Genomic DNA, 27,234 nt, shown 5'->3' on the forward strand with positions numbered 1-27,234 from the left:
GGAGATAAATAACCAGGAGTCAGACAAGTCAAGCAAGTTCCTCAAGGTTAAACCCAGCCAATAAGTGATAGAGTTAGCACTTGAATTCAGGTTTCTCATCCCAGTCCTAGTGCTTTTTTCGCTACTGCATGCTACATACCCAGGTAAACCAGCTAGACTACGGCCAAGTCTCATGGACATAGCCAATTACTATTTGCTGATTACAATTATTTTGTGTGCTTTTCTATGGGTCCTTTTAAACTGTAGGCAGCAGCAAAACTCTTCTCCTATCATCCATGTAGCTGAGTTGTAATGTCCTGTTTAACTATATTCCATAATTGTCATTGTTTTGTATAGAGAAGTGGCCATCACCACATGATTTTTGCCCATATATCTCATTTAAAAGTCAAGTCAATCTCAATGGGCACAAAAACAAGTTGCCAGTCAGCCATGATTGGCACCAATATTTCACAAATGAGCAAGGTACTTGTTGATTCTTCCATTTAAAAAAAAAAAAGGTTTCATAGGCCCTAATTTTCACCCCCAATAAATCACAGCTTCTTTAAAAGATTTAACATGAGAATTCGAAACCTCCAGCCCAGTTTATCACAGTATGCTTACCATCACTATGTTCCTCACATTCCAGTGAACGGGTTTGCTTCACTTTTTGAGAGAAAATGCACCAGGAGACTTTAAGCTGGCAACAGAGATGACCTGCCTCTCCACTTCTCTGGGCATTAGCAATACATTCTGGAAAAAAAAAAAAAAACAAACAAAGCTTCCATCCTCAGGAATTTACACTACCTCAATATTCATTTAGGCCCCCAAATTGTAGACTGTAAAGAGTACCCTTGTCAGTTCTACTAAGGTTTTGGGTTTAAAAAAATAAAAATCCAAGTCTACATTTCTATTACAAGTAGAAATTCAATTTCTAATCTACAGTGGAAAAAGCTTTCAGTTTATAGACCTTGTTAAGAGATTAACAGGTTAACGATGGTATAGCAAAACTGTATGAAATGTAAAGCTTTTCCGTGAAAATTGGACCTGTATCCCTCCATTGAGTAGCCATACCTCTCTCCCCTTTTCTTTTTCAGAATGCCCACCTCTTTCCCATTTCTCTTCAGGGTTAATAAGTAAAAGAACGAACAGGCAAATAATATCTGTCAAGAGCTCTGAATTATAATTCTGGAGAAGATGGTTGTGGGAAAGCAGGACCTCAAGGATCTGTTTATCACCTTCCAGTAGGACTGTGGTAAATGGAGACTTGGCTTTGGCATTTCCTCTTATTTCAAAAGAGAGAAATAAGGAAGTACGTATCCAAACATGCATTTGCTATCTCAACAAAAAGCTATTTATCTCCCCCACAGCTTCCTGCCAAGCCCCAGAAGGTTTCAGGGTCAATGATTACCATCTCTTCATTCAGACACTTTGACATTTGTGAATATGTTGACCTTGAAGACTGGACTAAGTCAGTCCTAACAGATGTTAATTTGATTACTCAGTTCTGACCTCTCCTGAGGTCTGGCTTTTGTCTTCATCACTATATTAAGATGGTGATAACCTCCCTGAAGTCATAAAAATGTTCTGATAAGACTTATCGATTTTGGGTTTGAAATTGTACAGATAACCAAAATGTATTTGGGTAAACTTTTAACCTACTCACTAAGACATATGTCTACTGAGACAGAGACAAGAGTTCATGCTTTTTGTCTCATAAAAGACTCTCTCTCATTTGTTTTTACATTAATAATTATTGCTTTAAAAGTAATACAGCCTACTCTGTCTGCTTTGCATTTATTTTTGCCAGCTTCTGGCAAGAATCAGGATCATTAGAATTAGGAAATTAATGAAACTCCTTCTCTCAGAAAATTTTGGACCGAAAAATTTGGAAGACAACAATCAGATATTAAAAATAGTGATACTCATTGGCTACCTTTAAATAAGTCCTGCAGATTTCAGCTCAGTGTTAGAAATAATGATTATCTCTTTCTTGGTACAGCTAAAGATACAGAAGCCCTGGGGAATAAAACCATTTTTTACTGTTATGCCATAGTGGGAAGAGCATGACTTGGAAGCGAGGCGTAACTGAGCTCAAATCTTCACTCCACAACTTACCAGCTAGGTGTTCTTAGACAAATGACTAGACAGCCAAGTATGAATTTCCTCATTGGTGAGACAGGGATAATACTCACTTTGGATATTAGGACTCAAAAGAAAACACTTCTTTCAAACATATATATCCCAAAGGGACACTGAAAACCCAGATTCTTCATTCCCAAGCTTTCCTGGTAACCATGCCTTTAAACTCTAATTAATGAGCTATGTATTAATGACATATTTTCTGTTGTTTTCACTTCACCTGAGGTAGAGGTAATGGCCAAATGTGCTTTCAGTATGACAGAAGCAGGAGCTTAAGATAGGAAAAAAAGTATTAAGTCATCACTAAACTACCAGAATACCCTCAGAATGGGTAAATTATGTGTCACGAAAACTTGAAATGAATGAGTTCAAGTCAGGGATTTCATTGAAGTAGTGAGGAACAAGATTTGACTATGGTGAAGCAGGGAAGGTGGGAGCAAGATCTAGAAGGTTCTAGAAGTCACTGCCTATTCTAATCTAAATAATCCTTGGGCTGGCTTTATCTCTGTCAGCCCCTGCATTATTCTCCACACTGGAGCTAGGGATTTATTGTAGGAAAAAACACCCCCCACAAAAGTCAGGATCACATTCAGAGGTGGCTGAGTGGACCTTCACCTCTACCTTCCCATCTGCTGATGCCTGAAATTCTTTTAACAAGAATGGAACACCTTTCATCCCATAATTATAGCTAAAAGGCTTAAACTTCACAAGTCTGTTTCAGACAGGGTGCTGATGAATTTGAGTTCCAGTCAAAATATAATCAGTCAACATCAGTCCACAAATGTCAATGACTGGTTATCAGATCTCTCTCTCTGTTTTGATAGAAGAAAGAGGTGAAGAGGGCAAGGTCCCAGATACCTGAAAGAAGAGAAGGGGTCACCACCAGAGGGAAAATTTATAGAAAAAAAGTTAGTTTATGTCACAGGTTCACCTCAGGTAGGTCCTGTTTGCAGCTGAGAGGGTGCAACAGAAGCTGCCTAAACTCAGAGATTTGGTTTGGGAAAGTTTTCAGGTTTTTAAAAATCTTTTGTTTTCTTTTAGTTTTTGTTTAATCAGGCCTCTGTAAATACCATAAATCTGTTATCAATAATTCATAAGTTGCGTTTTCTTTGGTGTTACTTATTTTTCATGGGGATGGTTGGCTTCTTACTGAAAAAAAAAAGCCTCTTTTGATAACTTGGGTGCTGAAAGGAAGAGTCCAACCTGCATCAGATGCCACAACTCCCACTTTAATATATTTCTTCTAGGGTGATCCAGGCCCATCAGCCAGTCCATCAGCCAGTCAGCCAGTGAGACATTTGGTCAGCCAGTCAGTCAGTCAGTCAGACAGTCAGTAAGATAGTCAGTCAGTCAGTCAGATAGTCAGTCACTTGTCAGTCAGTCAGTCAGTCAATTGGTCAGTCAGATAGTCAGTCACTCAGTCAGCCAGCCAGTCAGAGAGTCAGTCAGTCATACAGATAGTCAGCCAGTCAGATAGTCAGTTAGTGAGTCAGTCAGCCAGCCAGTCAGCCAATCAGTTAATCAGTCAGTCAGTCACTCAAATAGTCAGTCAGTCAGCCAGATAGTCAGTCAGTCAGTCAGTCAGCCAGTCAGTCAGTCACTCAAATAGTCAGTCAGTCAGTCAGTCAGGTCAGCCAGTCACTAAGATAGTCAGTCAGCCAGCCAGTCAGCTAGTCAGTCAGATAATCAGTCAGTCAGTCAGTCAGCCAGTCACTAAGAAAGTCAGCCAGTCAGCCAGTCAGTAAGACAGTCAGTCAGTCAGTCAGCCAGTCAGTCAGATAGTCCATCAGCCAGTCAGTAAGATAGTCAGTCAGCCAGTCAGTCAGTCAGTCAGTCAGTCAGCCAGCCAGCCAGCCAGTAAGATAGTCAGTCAGTCAGTAAGATAGTCAGTCAGACAGACAGCCAGTCAGCCAGTCAGTCAACCAGTCAGCCCTTCAGTCAGATAGTCAGTCAGTCAGTCAGTTGAACATTTAAGATTTTGCTTATATTGTATATCAAGATGTTACTATAGTTTATATGTTTTCCCCTTCCCAGCCTCCAGAACTGTGAGAAATTAATTTCTGTGTTCATAAGCCAGCCAGTTTATGGTGTTTTGTTATAGCAGCCAGAGCAGACTAAGACAGGGTATTTTGTTTGTTTTATTTTGTTTTTCAGAGGAGTTAATTGGTCTGAAAAAGTAAAAGGACTTATAAAGTGAAGGCATCCAACATAGCCTTTTCTCAGATGAATTTTCCCCTAGAATGGCCGCAAAACAAGTTTAAGAACTGTGTACAATAAGCACAAATAATACAATTGGGATCAGTTAAAATGATAAAATCGTTCTCTTTTTTTTTCTTCAAATATATGGCTTACATATGAGAGCATATGTGATGACTCAATTTGAGATTCCCTGTGTCCAACAAAAGAAAGGCTTCACAAATTAATGTCATCAATTTAAATTATTCACACATGCACAGTGATTTATGTACATGGTTATTCATTACAACATTACTTATAATAGTATAAGATTAGAAACAATCTAAATGTCCCTGTTTCAAATTATCCTAAGGCAATTTGGGCCTTCAGGAAGTATTAGTTTCTTTTGATAACTGTTTATAGTCTCTGGTTATTAGAAGTGGATGGGGCTTACATGTCCTCTACCTTAGAATTTCTCTTTCAAGGGCTATGTTGCAACTCCAGACCAAATTCCAGGTGCTGTGAAAGCAACTATCAGACCAAATTTTGCCAAGCATACAAGCATTTACTAGTAAGCAAGTCAAAAGGCAGACACATGATATGTTCTATAGCTGGTGATGTTTGTTTTCTGCTGTAGGTACTTTGAACAACAGAAGCCAAGATATTCAGAGAGAAGGCCTGGCCAGCATACGGATTAGGTTAGGCAACAAGGTGCTCTGTGAGGTGAAGGACACAGAATTTGTGGGCCACCTCTGTACCTTGAGAGTTATACTGTTGGCAATGGATGGCTTGCTCAAGAGATTTCTTTACTCTGTTCATTCAAAGACTATGAGGTATATATAATCTTCTTAACCGACCACCTATTTTGACCTCTACTCATTTCATCCTTACGCTAATTAACAAAGCTTCTGATGTAGATTTCAATGAGGATACTTGAAGTCTAAGTAATCATCCTTAAAGTGTTGATTGTTGATCAGACTACTTCAAATGCTGCTTAATCACTCCCAAGGCCCAGATCAAATTTCACTGAGACACATATCACAGAATGTACTCGAAATTATTTCAAAAAAAAATTACTGTGGAGGCAATAAACTTGTCCATCAATTGGAGACTAGTTAAATAAATTATGATGTACCAATAAAACAAAATACTACATAGCTTTAGGAAAGAATGAGGGCTCACACATGAGTAGCTATGGAAATCTGGAACACTCTTTGGGTTATATAGTCACATGAAAATAGATAAGCACAGGGCATTCTGTATAGCATGCCTCCACTTGAGTAAGAAAACAAGAATTCATGTATTTTGTACATGCATACATATCTCTAGAAAATGCACAAGAATTGGATTATATTGGTGACATGCGGGAATAAGGTAGTGTGAGGGTACTGGGTTAGGAGGAGACATTTCATCATTTTCCCTTTGTATCATTTCAAAAATAATTTCAATATAAAAGATGAAAACATTAACAATCTTTAAACACACTTTACAGAAAACTTTTTTGAGGAATACCTCAGTGAGTATTCACATATTTATTCATTCTGTTGATGCAGCAAAAAGACGGTGTTCACAGACACTCCTAATGCCTGGCTTGTGGTCAAGGACACTTCTGTCACTCTTTACAAAGTTGTCCCCTTCTCCCTCTATGACTGCACATACTTTAACTTTGCAGCAGTCACCTGTCCCCTCGTTCTTTTGTTACTGGCAGCAAATCTGTATGGGTTTGGAGCAACCTCAATTCTTGCCTCCTCAGAAGAAAGAATCTGACCGAGGAGGCATAAGGCAGAGTGAGAGGCAAGTTTTAGAGCAGGAGTGAAAGCTTATTAAAAAGCTTTAGAGCAGGAAAGTACACTTGGAAGATGCCCAAGCAAATAACTTGAAAGACAAGTGCCCCGTTTGACCTTTGACTTAGTGTTTTATATGTCGGCATACTTCCATGGTCTTGCATCCTTTCTCCTCTGATTCTTCCCTTAGCGTGGCCTGTCCTCATGCTCCATGTCCTGCCAGCACTTGGTTGGTGAGCGTGCGCAGTGTGTTTACTGGAGTTGTGCGCATGCTCACTTGAGGCGTTCTTCCCTTACCACTCAAATGTCCCTGACAGTCATATACCAGTAAAACTCTGCCCTTTTGCCCCCTAATGCTCATGCTTGAGCCCATTGGCCCAGCTCCTGAGATCTTATCAAGAAGCTGCTGATCACCAGTTTCAGGTGTTTGTAACTACTGGAGACTGCCCCTTGGCGTGGGCTGCGATCAATTATTATGTTAGAGAGATAGTGTGACAACTGCCTGACCGTCACCTGATGGTTGCCTGACATCCCTGGTGGGGTTGGGGGTGCCCTCTCCTGCCCTGCTCATGCCTGACTAGCTACCCACTGTAACACTCTGTCCTTCTGCATCCCACACTCAGAGGCTGCAGTGGCTCCTTGGTCTTCAGTGGTGGGATCAGCAGCTCTGTTTTCTGCCTCATTCACACACTGAAGAAAGTACACAAGAAAATGATACAGAATGATATGCAACTTTTTCCTCTACAGTTTTAAAGGTGAATTCGTTAAGGCCAAGAGCAAAACATTCTCAACAAAAGCTGAAAATAATGAGGGACTGTTTAAAAAAAATTTTTTTTTAACTCACTGAAATATGTGTTGATGTCATTCTGTTGCTCTTAAACTGACTTCAAGGGAAAACTGGTGAACTTTTGTCCTCCACGAAGTTCCCCTGTATCACGCCTCCTCCCATCCTGCTCCCTTCAACTCCTTTCATTTCCTCCCAATCAAAACACCAGGAACAACACCCTCCTTAATCACCATTTTGCTGTCAGGCTTAAATGGGTCAAAGCTCCAGCCACTAGTAAAACAAGAAGCAGTTTGCTTGGCTTGGATGTGGGATTGTATAAATGCTTGCTTAATGCTGGTTTTCAGATGCTAATACGTTACACAGGAAGCATTCCTGCAGGGCTGGAGGCCAGTTAGGGCTGATAGCCCCAGTTTGCAGGAAGGCATTGGATAGGTTGGATAGGGTAGGGGTAAGCAGGCCCTCCCTCTCTTCTATGGACAACAGATGTGGCAAATTGGCAGCTCACAGACCTTACTGGCAGCTCTGCTGTGATGCATACTGGTTTTCAAAAGCTTTTAATTAGTAACCGATATCTAAAAAATTTGGAGATTTCACAAAATTCTGGAACTGGCAATTTTAGTCGTACATCTGGCCAACCAAGACCTGCATACCTCCAAAGCAACACTTGTCTAAGGAGGGGCTGCCCACTTTAGATAAAGCACACACTCCGATTCCACAAGGTCCCAGGGACCTGGCTGCTCTGGTGGCCTCTATTGCTACATAACAAATCACTCCAAAAATCAACAGTTTAAAACAACTCTCTTACTTTGCTCGTGATTTTGTAGTTACAGTCAGATATTGGCTGGCCAGCGATCATCTGACCTTTGATTTGGGCTGGGGAGCCCACACCTGCACAGCTATGGTGGAGGTGGCTGATGTTGGCTGGGGGATTAGCTGGGGCTATATATTGGAGCATGTATTTGTGGCCTCTGTAGCATGACAGCTGAGAGGGTCTTCATCTCAGAGAGACTTCTTACATGGTGGCTGGCTTCCTCCATAAGGGCATCCTGAGAAAACCAGGAAGAGCTGAGTGGTCTTTCATAATCTAGCGTCAAAACTTAAACTCTATTGGCTGAAGCATTTATGAGCCACCCAGTTGCAAGTGGAAGAGATATAGACACCACCTCTCCATGTGAGATGTGTCAAATAATTTGAGTCTCACTCACTTGACCTGCTTAATTCCTATAAACTTTTGTGTGTGTGTCTCCAGGGCCTGAATGAATATTGGCAGAAATGGATTTTCCCATTTCCCTGTCCTGCCTGCTCTCTGTTTTCTGGTCATGTGAGTTGGGGGACAGTATTTACAGAGTATCACCCACATGTCATTTCATCATCTTACAAATGTTTGCAGAGCACCAACCTTGTGTCAGGTACTTTCCATACTTTCCAGGTACTGCACATACTTTAACTTTGCAATAGTCACTTGTCCCCATGTTCTTTTGTTACTGGTGGCAAATTTCCATACATTTTTTCATTTAACACTCACAATAGCGCTGTGAGGTAGGTATTATCTCCATTCTGCAGATAAGGAAATCAAGGTTCAAAAATCAAATACTCTGAGTGTGGTTATACAGCTTCAAAAGGGCAGATTCAGAACTCTAACCCAGCTTTTGTAGTGTCTAACGTGACAAGGGGGATTATAATTTTTGCCTGGGTTCCTGAGCAATATCTATGAATGTATGGTTACGTACCTCATTTCTGGTCAGAATAAGAGACTGCCCACTCGTGCATGACTCCCCTGGGCAATGTCTCACTGGAGATACCGTAGAAGGTTCCTTACGTCGAAGGGCAAGTGTTTGGGAATTCACAGGCCTTTGTCGTCAGCTATACTCTGAGAAAATCAACAAATCTTCTACTAGGATCTCCCTTCACCCCCAACAAAGCTAAGTGATGCAGAAGACGTCATTCACAAACAGAAGTGTGTCTTCTGGTAGTAGTTCGGGCGTTTCGGCCTGCAGCCCCGCTCTCTGGAAGGCAGATACCTACGCTCATCCACGAAGTGGGCTGGCTTCTCACACATCCACATCCGGGGTGGCTGGGAATAGACAAGAAACAAATTCAAGAAGGAGAGATGTAGGAGGGGGTGGTGAGGAGAATATTAAGTATTTGTAGCCGAAGAAAAGCATGATCCTGGGCAGAAGTGTTAGGGAAGATGCACAAAATCTAACTGAGGTCTAGGAGTGCCCCAGACCAACATTTCCAGGTTCTATACATAGATGTGTCTTCACTTTGTTCTCTGATATGAGATTTTCAGAAACAGACCTCTGGTCTCCTCTCTTTCCAGCCAATTCTCCTTCCTTCCATTCATACTGTTTCCTGGCATGATAGGAAGGCTACTCTGTTCCTATCAACACAAGGCATAGGTAGGGGAGTAGTGAGAATTAATATTTACTAAGACCCTACTATGTGCTAAGCATTGCCTACATGCATTCAATCTCTGTCAGCCTCCTGTGAATTGAATATTATTGTCCCAGTTTCATGGAGGCTTAGAAAAGAAGATTGCCCAAGACCACACAGCCAGAAAGCGTCTCACTGAGAATTCTAATTCAACCCAGAATAGTTACTTTTTCCTTTCCTTTGTCTCTTTCTTTCTTCTTTCTTTCTCTTTCTTTCTTTCTTTCTTTCTTTCTTTTTCTTTCTTTCTTTCTTTCTTTCTTTCTTTCTTTCTGTGGGGGGGGACGGAGTGTCACTCTGTCACCCAGGCTGGAGTGCAGTGGCATCATCTCTGCTCACTGCAACCTCTGCCTCTGGGGTTCAAGTGATTCTCCTGCCTCAGCCTCCCAAGTAGCTGGGATTACAGGCGTCTGCCACCACAGCTAATTTTTTTTTTTAAGAAGGAGTCTCGCTTTGTCACCCAAGCTGGAGTGCAGCGGTGCTATCTTGGCTCACTGCAAGCTCCGCCTCCCGGGTTCATGCCATTCTCCTGCCTCAGCCTCCAGAGTAGCTGGGACTACAGGCGTCCGCCACCACGCCTGGCTAATTTTTTTGTATTTTTAGTAGAGACGGGGTTTCATCGTGTTAGCCAGGATGGTCTTGATCTCCTGACCTCGTGATCTGCCCCCTCGGCCTCCCAAAGTGCTGGGATTACAGGCGTGAGCCACCGCACAGGCTTAATTTTTGTATTTTTAGTAGAGATGGAGGTCCTTTTCTTTTTTTAAACAGGGTCATCTTGTTCTTTCTTTCTCTCTCTGTTACTATAAAAAAAAAGTTTAAGCATACACAGAAGTGGAGACAATAATATAAAACTCCCATGTATCCATAACCCAACCTTAAAAATGATCAAAACAAGGCCAGTCTTATTCAGCCCGGAATGATTCACGCTATGGTCGATTGTTGTTTAAACAGAACCTGAGAAACTTACAAGTGGAACAGTGGGCTGAAATAAGACTCTTGGAATTCTTTGGCTACTTTCTGGCCAAAGAGGGAAAGAAGGAGCTAGCAGAGTGGACAGACGTGGGAACAAACAAACAAAAACAGGAGAAAAAGAAATCTTCATTCTTCAACTTTACTATTAAACCTAAATGTGAGAGAAAAATTTAAAAAACAGGAATAAGAGTTGAAATACACTGCCAAAGAGGGAAAATTAGTTTTCTTTAATATGTCTTATGATTATATTTCTCATTTCTCTATTCGTGCATAACAAACTACCACAAAATTTTTGAGTGACTGAAAATCATGAGTTATGCTTTCTCCTGATATTATGTGTTGATGGGGTGCCGCTGGGAGGTTAATGTACCTGCCTCTAGCATCTAGGATTGCCTGGTTGGCTGCATTCAGCTAAAAGTTTAGCTGAATTGAAAAACCTCAGGACGATTTTACCCACCGGTTGATATCTCCATGTTCTTTTGCAGTAGACTGAAAAAAATTAAAAAGTGGTTCTGTCCAAAATGTATTTACTTTCTAATCCTCAGAATTTGTTGCTATGACCTTATATGGCAAAAGATGTAATTAAGGATCCTGAGAAAGGAGTTTATCCTGAATTATTCCGGTGGGCCTGTAACGTAATCACATGGACCCCTGTAAGAGAAGATCAGAAAGGGTTTTCACACAGACACAGGGACAGAGGAGAAGGAATTGTGAAGACGCAGGCAGAGATTGGAGTGATGTGACTACAAGTCAAGGAATGCTGGCAGCAGCTGGAAGAGGTAAGAAACAGTTTCTCCGCTGAGGAGGATGCAGAGGAAGCCTGGCCTACTAACATCTTGATTTCAGACTTCTGACCTCCAGAACCAGGACAGAATAAATTTCTGTCATTTTAAAGACACGAAGCGTGTGGTAATTTGTTACAGAAGTCACAGGAAACAAATGCATTTTCCAATTGGTTGGTCCATGTGACTAGCTTGGGCTTTCCCTCAGCCAGTGGTCTTCCCACAGCAGGATTAGTTACATGCGTTGCAAGGCTTTTGATTTCCCTTGAGCTAAAGCAAAAGCTGCCAGACTTTGTAAATGCTGGGTTCAGAACTGGCACAGTATCATTTGGATTGCAAGTCACAAGGGTAGGGCAAGTGGGCTCCAGTCGTGGTAGGTGGAGCGATGTGCGCTCACAGGAAGAGGGGAAAGGAATGGCCACCATCTCTGCACATGATCCTCCACAGTAGGTAACACGCAGTAATGCTCCAAGAGGGTACATTAAGTTCTCTGAGGACTGAGAATTATTTATTTTAATTTAAAAATCATGTTTATTATAAAAATAATGCATACACTCAGAAAAACTTACAAACTATATCTGTATGGGATAGTAAGTCAAATTGTTTATTAAAAAGTAAAATTCCACCTGAGAGTGGTGGCTCACGCCTGTAATCCCAGCACTTTGGGAGGCTGAGTTGTGTGGATCACTTGAGGTCAGGAGTTTGAGACCAGCCTGGCCAACATGGTGAAACCCTGGCTTTACTAAAATACAAAAATTAGCCAGGGGTGGTGGCAGCCACCTGTAATCCCAGCTACTCAGAACGCTGAGGCAGGAGAATCAATTGAACCTGGGAGGCGGAGGTTGCGGTGAGCCAAGATTGCACCACTGCACTCCAGCCTGGGTGACAGAGCAACACTGTCCCAAAAAATAAAAAATAAAAAATAAAATAAAATAAAATTCCTACCTAGTCCCACCTCCCATTTCTGGGCTCTTCTTCAGCTTCTTTTTGCCCATGTCATTTTTAAATCACATCAATACATGTATACTGTGTTTTTCCAAATCTAATATGTATACGTAATTTTTAAAATATGAGTTTTTCAAAGTCAGCCCCACTTACTTCCATCAATCCTTGTGCTAAGCAAATATGATCGCTTTTTAAAGTTTTTAGTTGCTTTTTGAGAACTATCATTAACCTTTACATCCCCCAGATTACTTGTCACGGTTCTTGGCTAACAGGAAGTGCTAAATTGATTTTGGCTAAATAAGACTGACTTCACGCAAATTTTCACAAGACTACATTATCTTGCCTTTGAAATTTTCTTCTTCCTTTTCTGAAACTTTCAATACCACTTTATTCTACATTTTAATTCCTTTTGGCCTTCCAAACCCCTTTTTCCCTTTGGAAATACAGCAAATATCATTAAACATGAAAAGCAATATGGGGAGACAATATAAAATACTGACAAGTCCACATTACAGGATAATTACTAAGAACTGAAGAACCTTTTTGTTTGTTTTGTTTTTTGGGTTTTTTTGGGGGGTTTGTTTGTTTTGTTTTTGTTTTTCCAACTGCACAAACTAATAACTAAAGTTTGGAAAAGTCAAGGTCTATGACCAATTCCTTTCATAAAAGGTGAAGGTCAATTTTAATTAGCAAGTCAATTATTTCCATTTAATGGATGCATGAAATTCTTAAAATTCAACTCAACAACCATTTACTGAGCATTCAGTACGTGTTCATTGTTGCCTGGAATCTAAAGATGGCTAAGATATAGCTATGTCCTTAGAGGAGCCCGCTATCCAAAGCAGAAGATAGAAACATAAATGAAGATACAAGGTAGCGATTATGGGGCTAGTAGAGAGAGGAAGACTCAAAGGACACCTGTGGTTATCCTCAATTTCAAGGTGGAAAATGATGATTACGGCGCCACTTTCAGATTCCACCTGGCGGCAGAATTAATAGTGCACTCTGAAATATAGTTACACACTTCCCCTACTTTTTTAGAAGATGTAAGGAAGGTAAACTTAAGCCTAATGTAGCTCTAAACCATCACACATCCAAAAATCAGTGAAGTTCAAAAGGATATCATTTTTAATTATGCATATAAATATATTCCATTAGTGCCACAACTTCCAGCAATCATTAGGAATCATTTTTTACTTTCTCTGGGGTCTCAACAAGTATTGACTATTAACTGTCATGGGAAGTCCCTTCACTATTTGTTTTCTGACTACTTACTATTTTCAGTGCCGTAGAAGAATGTTTGACACACGATCAGAACATTAAGTATAAATATAGAACACTAAAGAAAATCTTTAAAATTCATCTCTTGTCAAGGATATCTTGAAGACAACCCAGGTCAAAGGCATATTGTCTGAAACCTAAGGTATAGTTGCCTGGATTTATGAAGTGAGGGTTTGGGGGGTGAGTAGAATGTTAAGGAAGAAATCAATCAGAAATAGATTTTTGTTCTCAGAGTAGCATACAAAGCATGAACTTCTCCCTAAGTCTTTGTCTTTTAAATATGATATCCCATCCATTAGATGCTCACCATACGGTTATTTTGTCTTTCTATTTTAACTAGCTTAGCTAGAACAATGCTGTTCTTGCAAAGCCTTACCACAGGAAAAGAATATAGGAGAAGGGGAAGATCTGAACCAAGTCACAACAAAGTAGGGAAAGTTTGTTTCTGATGTTCTTACTCCCCTTTCGAATGCCTTCCATAGCCACCTGTCTCAGGATGACTGCCCCCAGAAGCAGATCCTAAGATAAGAATATCAGTGTAAGTAATTTTCAATTAAAAAAAAAAATCTCAGAAAGCTCTGATAAGGGAATAGGACAACAAAAAGGGGAAAGGAAGGAAACCAATAAAGGATGTATTATCAAGTAAATTACTAATAGGATGACTGGGCTTCAACTCCAATGAGGACTCTGAAAGAGAGTACAAAACCTTTCCAGTTATCCCCAGCAAGAAAGGAGAAAGCTAGGGTATTCATCTGCCAATCCCCACCCATCATTGATTTCAAGCTGTTTCCAGAGGCATGAATTGCCCAGTGCTTCTGACCCTCCCCATACAAAGCCAAGAGAAAGCCCGCATGTGGAGAGTTGCAGGTACCTGCAGTAGGAGGACGTGAGTATGCACTAGAATGGCGCTGGCCAATGTTATATGAGCAGGACATCAACACTGACTACTACACCACCTTATCTTTTATTTACTCAGCATTTTCTTTCTTTCTGTCTTTCTTTCTTTCTTTCTTTCTTTCTTTCTTTCTTTCTTTCTTTCTTTCTTTCTTTCTTTCTCTTTCTTTCTTTCTTTCTTCCTTCCTTCCTTCCTTCCTTCCTTCCTTCCTTCTTTCCTTCCTTCCTTCCTTCCTTCCTTCCTTCCTTCCTTCCTTCCTTCCTTCCTTCCTTCCTTCATTCCTTTCTTCCTTTCTTTTTCTTTCTTTCTTTTTTTTCCTTTTCTTTTTGAGATGGAGTCTCAATCTTGTTGCCAAAGCTGGAGTACAATGGTGCAGTCTTGGCTCACTGCAACCTCTGCCACCCGGTTCAACCAATTCTCCTGCCTCACCCTCCCTAGTAGCTGGGCTCACAGGCAAGCGCCACCATGCCTGGCTAATTTTGTATTTTTAGTAGAGACGGGGATCCTCATGTTGGTCAGGCTGGTCTTGAACTCCCAACCTCAGGTGATCCACCAGCTTCAGCCTCCCAAAGTGCAGGGATTACAGGTGTAAGCCATCACGCCCGGTCTTACTCAACATTTTCAAAGCCTGTTCTTTTCACATATTTCTCTCCTTCCCTCAGCACTTTAAAGTTAGAGGTCTGTTCCTCTACAGGGGGAAGGTGGGGAAAAAGTTGAGTAAAAGGGGAGCCCTTGAGCATGTGGTGATTAAAAAAATACTGAACAAGAATTACTTTTTGAAGTTTGGGCCACAGGGGAGAGTTATTGCAGAACTAATGGGAGTTTAGGGGAAATTCTTGTCTTGTATTTGTACGAAATAGCTCTGCTTTGATTAATAATAATGACTTATGGGAATAATTCAGTAAGACTTGTCTCTCCTTGTCTCCTTGTATCACAAACCAATATCTGCCTACTGTCCCAGGTTAAAAACAAATCAGGGCCAGGTGCGGTGGCTCACGCCTGTAATCCCAGCACTCCGGGAGGCCGAGGCAGGCAGATCACGAGGTCAGGAGATCAAGACCATCCCGTGAATGGTGAAATGCTGTCTCTACTAAAAATACAAAAAATTAGCTGGGCGTGGTGGCGGGCGCCTGTAGTACCAGATACTCGGGAGGCTGAGGTGGGAAAATGGCATGAACCCGGGAGGCGGAGCTTGCAGTGAGCCGAGATCGCGCCACTGCACTCCAGCCTGGGCGATAGAGTGAGACTCCATCTCAAAAAAAAAAAAAAAAAAAAAAAAAATCAGTAAGTTCAGAAAATAAAACAGTTGAAGTCTTTTATTTGCAGGGCAAATTTTTATTTTTATGAGTAACCTAAATGTAACTGGGGAGCCTTTTGGTGCAGCTTCAGGATGGTGTCATACTAAGAGAAACATAGCTGGTTCCAATTGACAAAAAGTAATTCAAATCTTTACTCAGTCTATTAAGGCTTTATGCCCAGAAAACCATTTTTGTAATTTTCTCTCCCAATTTCTGCCTTCTCAATCTCATTCGCAGGAATGATAGCTGTTCTCCTAAACTTCCCCACTGTTTACCTCCATACATCAAAACCCTCTGAACTCTAATTCTCATAGCTTTTCTCTGTCTCCCTGTCTCTCTCCCTTAAAAATAAAAACAAATCAACTAAGAGATTTTATTATCTTCATTTTTCCATTGCACATCATCTCTTCAACTGCCACACAGAAGTATACACTACACTTTGGGAACCATAATGAGATGTGTGTGTGCTGGGAGGAGAGAAGAGAGTGGGTTATATGAAGAGAAGAAGCTTGTGAATACTGATGCCTATATTAATAATTTTGTTTTTGTTTTACTTTTTATATCTATCCATCAGTCTATATCTACCTATATCATTCTATCTATTGGAAAAGAACTAAACCAAACATTATACAGAGACCCCCAGTTTCCTGTTGCTTTCTACCTCTGACCCCTTTTATTTCTGTCTGCCAACTAACTATCTCTTCCACCTCGTGAACATTGACTAGCTAATAAACTATAAGACTTGCATAAAAAGTTATTGGAAAATACTGTTCTGAAGGTTACTGAGCAAGGAGCACAAACCAGGGATGACTCCCAACCGTGAGTTTCAGTTTAAAGTGGCAAACTGCTGTCAGCCCAAACTGCAAAGATGGGTACTCAGCTGTCCCTCTCCTCCAAAAACTCCAACTCTGATTCAACTGAGGAGTCGCCGGATCCTCAGATGGTCCCTGAATAAAGGAATCAGCTAAGTAGAGACTGATTTTGATCAGGCTCTATTTGAGTCCCTTAAAATCATTTTCTTTTCACTCTGTATGCAGACACACTGGAGATATATGAAGTATAATAAGAAGTATATATACACATATACATATGATGTATGTGTTACGATAAATTAAGTTATAATGCATTTTCACACTCTCTATACTTTTAAAAGAACCAGCAATCCTATGAGGTAAGCACCAGTTTGAATTATGTTCCTCATTTTACAAGTGAGAAAAATTAAAGCTCAGAGGAGTTAGGTGAACTGGTCCAAGTTTACACAGCTGGTTACTACATATTCATACCTGGGTCCCCAAATCCCCTGGTTTTTGCTGTATTACATCATGGTATTCCATGTTCATTTTGAGACTTCCCTAGTGATTGTGCTTGCCAGTCTTTATCTCTGGTATCAGAGAGCACCCTAAAATCCAGAACAAAAGCAAACGATCCAGTGTCTTGGAATCAACAGTCAGACCCTATGTTAGGCTATATGCATGTATTCATGGTATGTCGATGCTTGAGTGAATGATTTATGATTGTGTATAAAACTATCTTATTGTGGGGAAACAGAAAATGCAGAAAACTGGCCAGGCGCAGTGGCTCACGCCTGTAATCTTAGCACTTTGGGAGGCCAAGGCAGGTGGATCACATGAGGTCAGGAGTTCAAAACCAGCCTGGCTAACATGGTGAAACCCCATCTCTACTCAAAATACAAAAATAAAATTAGCTGGGCATGGTGACAGATGTCTGTAATGCCAGCTACTTGGGAGACTGAGACAGGAGAATCGCTTGAACCCGGAGGCAGAGGTTACAGTGAGCCAAGATCGCACCACTGCACTACAGCCTGGGTGACAGAGTGAGAGTCTGTCTCGAAAAAGAAAGAAAGAAAGAAAAAAAAAATTATACAGAAAACAAAATCACCTTTAATGTACTCAATCAGTCATAATCACTGTTAGTAGTCAGCGTATATCTTGTGTAAACACGCAGACATATGCTATAGTCTATCATCAAAACAAAACATGGATAATATAAGAAAGGGCAACATGAGCCAATCCTACTTAAGAACAAAGATACGAAATTCTAAACAAAAATATTAACAAGCTAAACCCCACAATTTATAAAATAATAAATCATACACATCATTACTGTAATGGTCCACACTAACATTTTTTAAAGTATGACCTCAATAGATGCCAACAAAAATTCAAAAATTAACACTCACTCTTGAAAGAAATGGTAAACTGGGAAGAGAGGGAAACATCCTTAATCTGATAAAGTGTATCTACCAAATCTTTCTGTTTTCTATCAGAAACAAGACAAAGATGGCTGCTTTTTCCTCTTCAATATTGGCTTGGAGGCCCTAGCCAGCACAGCAGGAAAAGAGAAAAATATAAGCATATACTAATTGGAAAGGAACAAACAAAACTGTCATTATTTACATATAATTGTCTACATACAAAACTCAAAAAAAAGCCTACAGAGAAATATATTAGAATTAGCTAGAGAATTGAGCAAAGTTTCTGGAGGTAAGTTCGATTATGAAAGAAAATTGCATTTTTATATATCAACAACAAACTATTAGAATGTCTGGTTTTAAAAATTAGAATAGTAACAAACACGAGGCTCTCTTAAATACTTGCCTTGAAGATCTTCCTGTAGAAATGTTTCTCTAAAAACGCAAATATCCTGGGGGAAATAATAGGTCATGTGATAGAAAATAAAAGTGGTCCTTTTCCTGTGGACACCACAGGAATGAGCTTGTATTTCTAACTTATGTTTAGAAGAAAAGCTGTTTTTGTTTTTATTTTATTTTACTTGGAAAGACTATTGAGAAATGGAAAGCATGAGCTCTGGCTTAAAAGAGGCTGAAAATTTTGAAACTTTAGTATGGTAGAAGCTGGGGAAATGGCCATGTCAAAGCTGCAGGCTTCTTAATTGCAAGAGGTCGAGTTTTGAATGTATTTCCATTGCAGGCTATTCCTTTTTCTGAAAGTCAAAGCAAATGGACCACGTTTCCGTGCACATGTCAAGCAGTGGCTCCACAGAGTTGAGTGCCCTGTGTGATTGTGTGTGTTATAAGCAGCTACATCTCTACAGGCCATCTAAAGTCTCTTAGGTGGTGCCATACCTGCACCTCACTTGCTCCTGAGATTGACGTATGCTCCATTGAAATAGATGCTCACTAGAAAATCCCAAGCTTGAAAATCAGAAACCTGCAGGAAGGACACGGAGGATCATCAGCAGGGAAGACCACAAAAAGAAACTTGGGTGGGCTTAGTAGAACTCAACCTGGAGTGAAGGGCTAATGACCCACATGTGGTTTTACTTAAGTTCAAACATCCCAGATCCAAGAGAATATTTAAAATGAAAGGAGCACACTTCTTTGCAACACAGAGGGACAGATGCAAAGGAAATAGCATCACACCCATTCCTGCCTTTCTTTTTGTTTCTTTTTTAAGGATGTGGCATTAGTACTTTCTGCCGTAATTGTGCTGCAGGACCACACATTTGTGGGTTTGGGTCAGCTTGTCCCAATAAGGAAATGGATATTATTTAATTTTCAATGATCTAGAAAGAAGAGGATCCCGAGGGAGGAAATGAGGACTTAGAAAACTGATCTTAGAAGGAAGAACAAATTCTCTCTGGGCCTTACTATCTTTATCATGAAATCTAGAAACATGTTTCAAGAATCTTTCAGCCAGTAAAAGGAATGTGGCCTCTGATGTAAGGAAGCAACCAAAAGGTGAAGAAGAGAGGCCCTGAAGTTACATAGTGAGGCTGGTCCTGACCCTGTGAGTTCCGAAAGCAACCATCCCCCTGGCTGGAGTGTGTAGTCCTTCCATCCATTCCCCAGAACAAGTCATGCTCTGGCATTTACTGTGATTTTAGTGAAGGCTTAGATGGACAAAGACTGGAAACTTCCATTGGATTTTCCAAGACAAGTGATTTTCAAAGTGGAGTTCCCAGATAAGCAGCATCAGAATCCTCTGAGAACTTGTTAGCAATGCAACTTTTGGGGTCTCCCACCTCCCACTTACTGGACCAAGAACTCTGGAGGTGGGGCACAGGGATCTACGGTTTAATAAGGCCTTCTGGTGATTCTAATGCACACTCAATTTGAGGGCAACTAGGCTGATGGTAAAATCTCACACAGGTGAGAGGTATCAAGTTGAATTTAAATTTAATGTGACCACATTTGAGCAGACCACATTAGTGAAGTCTGAGTTAGAGTCATTAGTAGTGTTCACATAATATTTTCAGCTATCTGCTCTCTAGACATAGAGTAGGATGAAATTTGTAACTCCTTTTCTGGTTAAATGGGATCACAAGACTGGTTCTTGCCAATGATTCATAAAAGGAAGTATTTGATTGTCAGCACATGACTTTACAGAGTTTTATACTAAGGTTTGAGATACAGGCTGAGCATTCCTAATCTGAAAAGCCTAAAATCCAAAATGCTCCAAAATCCAAAATTTCTTGAGCCCCAAGTGAAAAATGTCATAGTTGACCTCATGTGACAGGTCTCAGTCAAAACACAGGCACACAACAGGCAGTTTATTCAGTGTTCCCAAGGGAAAAATAAAACTACCTTCAAGCTATGTGTATAAGGTGTATATGAAACAAAAATAAATTTCATGTTTAGACTTGAGTCCCATCCCCAAGACATCTCATTATGTATATGCAAATATTCCAAAATCCATGAACATTTCTGGTTCCAAGCACTTAGGATTAGAGAGTCCTAACCTGTAGTGACTGCTCCATCAGTCTGGGTCCCAGAGCAGGAAGATCTAGAAAAGGACTTGTTGGTATAAACCACTATGATTTGGGGGCTATTTGTTGCTGCAGCATAACTCAGCCCATCCTAACTCATATTACTTAAAACTACGACTGTGTCTTAAATTTCTGTCAATGTTCTTATTTCAAATATTCCATACCATTTTAAACTGCAGGTGCCAGTTTTTGTTTCAGTCACATATAATTTGCTAGTTGTATCCTGTGTCCCCCAAATGGTCTAACACAGAGCTGGGGACACTGTAGGAGCTTCACAGATACTAAGTTGTCCATCTACCATAATCCACATCCATTTCAAAAGATCACTCTCCCCTACTCAGGAGGCTGAGGCAGGAGAATTGCTTGAACCTGGGAGACAGAGGTTGCATTGAGCCAAGATCATACCACTGTACTCCAGCCTGGGCAACAGACTGAGAATCCATCTCAGACAAAAAAAAAAAAATTCTCTCTTTAGAGCCCATGTTTCTGTCCATAAAAGTCTATCTACCACAAAACACTCCTCATATTTTCCCCCTCAAATGGTTTCTTTCTCTCTTGATAATACTTAAATCCAACATTTGAGTCTTCTTGCTTTGTTTTAATTATTAACTGTGATTAGGCACTCCAAGAGTTCTGGAGCAACCGGGCAATTGAACATGGGTAATTTTCCTGATTGTTTCCCTGAGTCAACCCGGAACAAATATAAACAAACAACAGAAGTCAAATAAGGAGTATTTGTTTTTTCTCAGCTAGATCACTGTGGATTTACACCTCTTTCCCATTTGCACTAATGAGAATTAGATGAGTAATTCCCCCACAGAGAACACAAACCCTGAAGTCCTTTCAGTGCTATTCTAAAGTGGTAGCAAGAATGTAAAGCTATTTTAGTGCATGCAGCTAAAAATTACCAACTACCATGTAGCATACTTGAGCCTAAACATCTTTCCAGAATTAGGCTGTGAGCTCCTGGAAATGTGAGATGCATTTTATCTTATCTATGAATCCTTAAGGTCTAGCACAGAATGTGGCATATTGACAGACGTCAGTGCATGTATTTTGTTGAATAAGTGAATGAATGAATGAAATTAACATTTTCTTTTCAGTTATTTCACTAGAAGAAACTAAAGACCAAATTTTGGTTAATGACTCCTATAAGAGAAACATAATTATTAAATTTGTTCTATTCGAGACTAACACTTTGTTTAAGGGTTTCTGCCTTGACTCAAATCGTTAAACTCTGAAAATGTATTTGTCTCATTCCAGGAATCCCATTCTGCCAGCCCAGTAAAGGCAAAAACCCCTATGAAACAGATAATGCACCTGTGATTAGAAGACTAACTAGGAACATATGACAATGATTCTTACATTATTTTTCAGTAAATGCTGACAATTTTAATTAAACAAATAAACCAGTGAAAAATTAGCACCTTCATCTGAAAAAGAACAGTGGTCACACAATTTCCTTAGCTCCCCAATTCACGCTCAGTGGTCAAGGTGTCAACAGAATAACCATAACAAAGGTCAAAGTCCCCAGTGTTCCCTTTTGGCCAGGGAGTTTTCAGGGTTTTGCCCTAGGATATTTAAATATTTAATTACCTGACTTGTATTCCATAGTCCAAAGTATACCAAAGGATTCTACTCTCGGGAGGACGCTCTGGTGAAGGAAACTCTGGAAATGCAATGAACCCTCCCTATGTCACCATCTCTTTCTTCATGTCTGTTCCTATGTGGAATACTTTTCTGGGTAGCTGAGGAGATTTGGAATGCAATGAGACAATGTGCCCAATTAACTTGTCCTAAGAATCTTTCCACTCTGCCTTAATTACAGATTTGGTTAAAATACAAGTTTCTATTTTCAAATGCAAGTTAGTCATAGAGTAATTTATACATTAGTGTGAATTAGTTTCCATACCATGCAATTTTTTCCAGAATCCTTTGCTCACTTAGAATAACAAAACAGTAAACAACTCAGTTGTACTCAAGTCTCTTTATCCTGTTTCCCATACATCATGTGAGCAATTATTTTATTAGAGAGAGTTTAACAGTGAACAAAGAGAGCATTTATCGATGAAACCTTTTCATGTTTACCATTATAGAATCAGGTCATTAGAGTGCAGTATTTCTTCACATTGTCTTCTTTTGATAAGGATTATTAGTTGCAAGCAATAGATATAAACTCTGGTTGATTTGAAGCAAAATATGAATATATTATAAGAATACTGTGTAGTTCACATAATCACCAAAAGAGGATAACAACAAGACTCACAAACTATGCAGACAGAACGACACCTTAGATCAGGTCAAAGAACTGGTGATGTCTCCATTGCTAATGTTTTTGAGCTAGTTCCCACAGCTTGTCCCACCAGTCTGCTCACAGGAGTGTCAACCATGACCTCACTGCCACCACTTCCCTGGGAATTCAGTCTTCCTGGCTTGCCACCAAAGTACGGTGTTTCTTGGTCTCTACTAGTTCCCATGTCAGAGTTTGTGGCACCTTCCGTTGGTGAAATTGATCCTGTGCCTGCATACTAGCAGCAAAGGAGACTAAGAAAAGCATTTAGTGCCTGGCAAGGAAGGCAAACTCTTCTTCCTAGGAAGACACATAAAGTAAAGATAGTGACTGTTTCCCAAAACTTGTTAGAGATTGTAATATTCCCCTAAGTTTAGATTTCTGCCATGGAATATTACCATTTTATTGACATTGTTGGTATATCAAAAATGTGTGTACACTTATGTCCTAGTTAAAATCTGATCTTCTGCGTTCTCACGCCCATTACATCCTCTCCCTTGAATGATTCCTGGTGCCCTGTGAGACCTTCCTACCTTGAGTCTTGCCCCTTCTAATCTTCAATCCACTGGTAATACATTAGCCTTAAAAATATTTCCAACATCAACATCTTTAAAAAAGTAACACCAGATAGCTTCTTACTGCCTTCAAAAGAAAGCTCAATTTTTAATCCCCGGTAGCCCTTCATTATGTGTTTCTTGGCTTCTTTCTTCAGGCCCATTGAAAGGTGACAATATGCTAATAGCTCTCACTCTCGGCACCTCCTTGGCCTCGGCGTCCACTCTGGTGGCACCTGAGGAGCCCTTCAACCCACCACTGTACTGTGGGAGCCCCTCTCTGGGCTGGCCAGGGCCCGGAGCTTGCAAGGAGGTGTGAAGGGAGAGGCCTCTGCGGGAACCGGGGCTGTGCGGGTGCTCACAGGCCAGCGTGAGTTCCGGCGGGCACAGGCTCAGTGGACCCCGCACTCAGAGCGGCAGGCCAGCACTGCGGGCCCAGGGCAGTGAGGGGCTTAGGACCCTGGCCAGCAGCTGCAGAGGTCCCCCAGCACTGCTGGCCCACATGCACCGTGCTTGAATTCTCGCTGGGTCTCAGCCACCTCCCCGTGGGGCAGGGCTCAGGACCTGCAGCCCGCCATGTCCGAGCTCCTCCTAGCTGTGGGCTCTCGCGCAGCCTGAGCCTCCCCGACAGGCGCAGCCCCCTGCTCCATGGCGCCAAGTCCTATCAACCACCCAAGGGCTGAGGAGTGCAGGTGTGGCTCAGAACTGGCAGGCAGCTCCACCTGCAGCCCCTGTGCGGGGAAACCAGCTGGGCTCCTCAGTCTAGTGGGGACTTGGAGAACCTTTATGTCTAGCTAAGGAATCATAAATGCACCAATAAGCACTCTGTGTCTAGCTCAGGGTTTGTAAATACACCAATCAGTACTCTGTATCTAGCTAACCTAGTGGGGACTGGGAAAACTTTTCTGTCGAGCACTCTGTGTCCAGCTAAAGGATTGTAAATGCACCAATCAGCACTCTGTCTAGCTCAGGGTTTGTAAATACATCAATCAGTACTCTGTGTCTAGCTCAAGGTTTGTAAATACACTAATCAGTATTCTGTATCTAGCTAACCTGGTGAGGACTTGGAGAACTTTTCTGTCTAGCACTCTGTGTCTAGCTCAGGGATTGTAAATGCACCAATCAGCACCCTGTCAAAATGGTCCAATCAGCGCTCTGTAAAATGGACCAATCAGCTTTCTGTAAAATGGACCAATCAGTTCTCTGTAAAATGGACCAGTCAGCAGGATGTGTGTGGGGCCGCAAAAGGGAATAAAAGCAGGCTGCCCCAGCCAGCCAGCGGCAACCCGCTCGGTCTCTTTCTGCGCTGTGGAAGCTTTGTTCTTTCGCTCTTTGCAATAAATGTTGCTGCTGTTCACTCTTTGGGTCCACGCCGCCTTTAAGATCTGTAACACTCACCACGAAGGTCTGCAGCTTCACTCCTAAGGCCAGTGAGACCACGAACCCACCAGAAGGAAGAAACTCCGAACACATCTGAACATCTGAAGGAACAGACTCCGGACACACCATCTTTAAGAACTATAACACCGCGAGGGTCCCAGCTTCATTCTTGAAGTCAGCGAGACCAAGAACCCACCAATTCCAGACACACCATCACTCATCTTTCACAAAAAATGTATCAAACTCTCAACTACTTTGAGTTCCCAAGCCCATTTTTCTCTCCCACGTGCACTTCAATATACAGCTTCTGCCTATAATGCCCTCTTTTACCATCAAATGAATCCCTCCTACTCATAGTTTCAACCCCCACCCCCAACCATCCCCATCACAAAGCAGAATCAGGCGCCCCTCTCATGGCATTCTGCTCTTAATCTATTTTATAAATATTAATGCACTACATTAAAATCATTTATTCATTTGTCTGTCTCTACCACTAAATGGTAGCTCTATGAAGGAGGGAATTCTACTGCATTGCTCACCACCATCTCCCCAGAGCATGGTTCAGTCCCTGGTATATTGGAGGAGTACCATCACTCCATTGAGTATTGAATCCAACTTCTTCAACCTTCCCTCCTATAACTTAGTCACTAGATTAGCCACAATCCTTGTTGCTTCCCCAACCGCCTCATATATCTGCAAGTTTTTCAATGTTCCGTCTAAACCTGGATGCTCAAACTCAGCCTTGATTCTGAAGCCAAGTAAGGGAGGAAAAAACCCTAGGAAAAAAATTTAAAATTTTGTATGACTTGTGCTGCAAGTCCAGCTATTCCTCTTCCTGCTCTTCTTACTCTGAGGCTACCACTGGCTAGGTCAGGATACCAGAATGTGGGATCCTAGAAGGTTAGTGGCTCTGCCAAACACCTATTAGAGTTTTCATTTCTTTATATGGGAATTAATAATAACTTTGCCCATATGCTACATAACATATGCATTAAGCAAAGCTTAATAGCTATTAATAAAATATTGATGCATTTGTTTTTTTTTCCAAGTATTTGAAAATAGCTTGAACCATTTCCAGATGGTGACTTTATCTTGGTATCCTGTGACGTGAAAGTCATTGCTAAACTGTATTCTTTAGTATACACTCTGTAGGTTATTTTCTTCACATGTATACACAGTGATTTTGTTATTCAGTGGCTGTCACAAACAGTGATCCCAGAGGAACCTTTCCATCTTGACAACATTTAGGTAATTTATTTAATATATTTAAAGATTGTCCCCAAATCTTCCATTCTCAAGGTTTTGCAAATTTCTAACATCATGCTCCCAAACTTGTGTACTGCTGGATCATCCATTGCATTTTACACTCCTTAATGTTTCCGGTTATTTTTCTCATTATTCCATTTTTTATCCATCTTTATCATCGTCAATAGTAAGTCTTATTTCAGTGTAATAGTCCATTTGATTTACCTCATCAACATTTCTTCTTTGGATTTTTAGAGTTCTTGTAGATGGTTGAACCATTTCACACATCTTAAAACTTCTAATCCTTTGAATGGTAAATAAATGCAAAAAATGCAGAAAACTCTGTGATTAAATAACAAAAGACACAGAAGCATGTAAAATTCTTGCAGCTACTGCATTTTTCATTATTTATAACATTTATAAGTAAACAGACATGGTAGTCACTTTATCATTGGATACCTCCATATAAATTGGCAATATGACTAGTATGATCCAAGGAAATTTATGCCCAGGTGCACTTTGAGAAAACTTACCTAAGCAATTTAGGTGATGGTAAGATGAATGAATAGAGAGAAAAGGAGAGAGACACACACACACAGACTGACTTTCCTTTTACCCACTTCATGATTTAAAATGAGCTTTAAGATGAAAGCCATCTTCTCTTTTACGGAGCACAGAGTGATAAGTGGGGACTTGGAAGAATCCTCTCTGAAGTCTAGTACCAGCTAAACAGACCAACTGTGCAATCTTAGGGAAGTAACTTCATCTCGCTGGTCAGTGTTCATATCTTGAAAAACCAAAAAGTTTTATGAAGTTCCACTTCTTCTACTTCCAAAAGCATATAAGCCTATGATACTAAAAATCATTCTGCAAATATCAAATCTTGTGTATGGTATATAATTTTATTACAACTGAAGGAAAGGATATGTGGAAGAGGAGTATTTGTGGGAGAGAATGTGGAAGAGACTGCAGACAGGGAATAAAAACAACTGCAATTATCAAAACCTGGTTTAGTCAGAGGTCAGACGAGCAAGGCCTATGAGCCGGGAAACCAGAAATGGTATGCATCCACCAGTACAGAAGAATCGTAATGACAGGTAAATACAATCTCATTCTACTTATCTACATCTGGATAAGAAGAATGGATGAAAATATTCAACATTTGTTGGCTATGAGTTAATACTTGTAAAGCGTTAGAAAGTACTTAGCACACTGTAAGTGCTCAAAAAATATCAGCTATTACTATTACCATTGTACATTTTTACAATAGGTAGACTTCTATAAATATCATATGACGCAAAAGTTACCACAAATGCTTTGGTTTGTTGCTAAGGTTTGGGAAAGCTGGAATGTCTACTGACCCATGGGAATTTGGAAATCTCTTTTATATCATCAGCCTTTCCCAAGATAGGCATGTCCACAAGTGGAAAGAAGAGGTGGGATGGTTCTAAGAGATGTTTCTTGCTTATCTCCAAAGCTAAGATAAGCTTTGTGTGTGGGGCAAACCTACGGGAATGCTAACACGCTGTGTCCTGGGTGACTCTTG

The sequence above is a fragment of the Theropithecus gelada genome, chromosome 15 (genome assembly GCF_003255815.1).
Source record: "Theropithecus gelada isolate Dixy chromosome 15, Tgel_1.0, whole genome shotgun sequence".
Classification (NCBI taxonomy): Eukaryota; Metazoa; Chordata; class Mammalia; order Primates; family Cercopithecidae; genus Theropithecus; species Theropithecus gelada.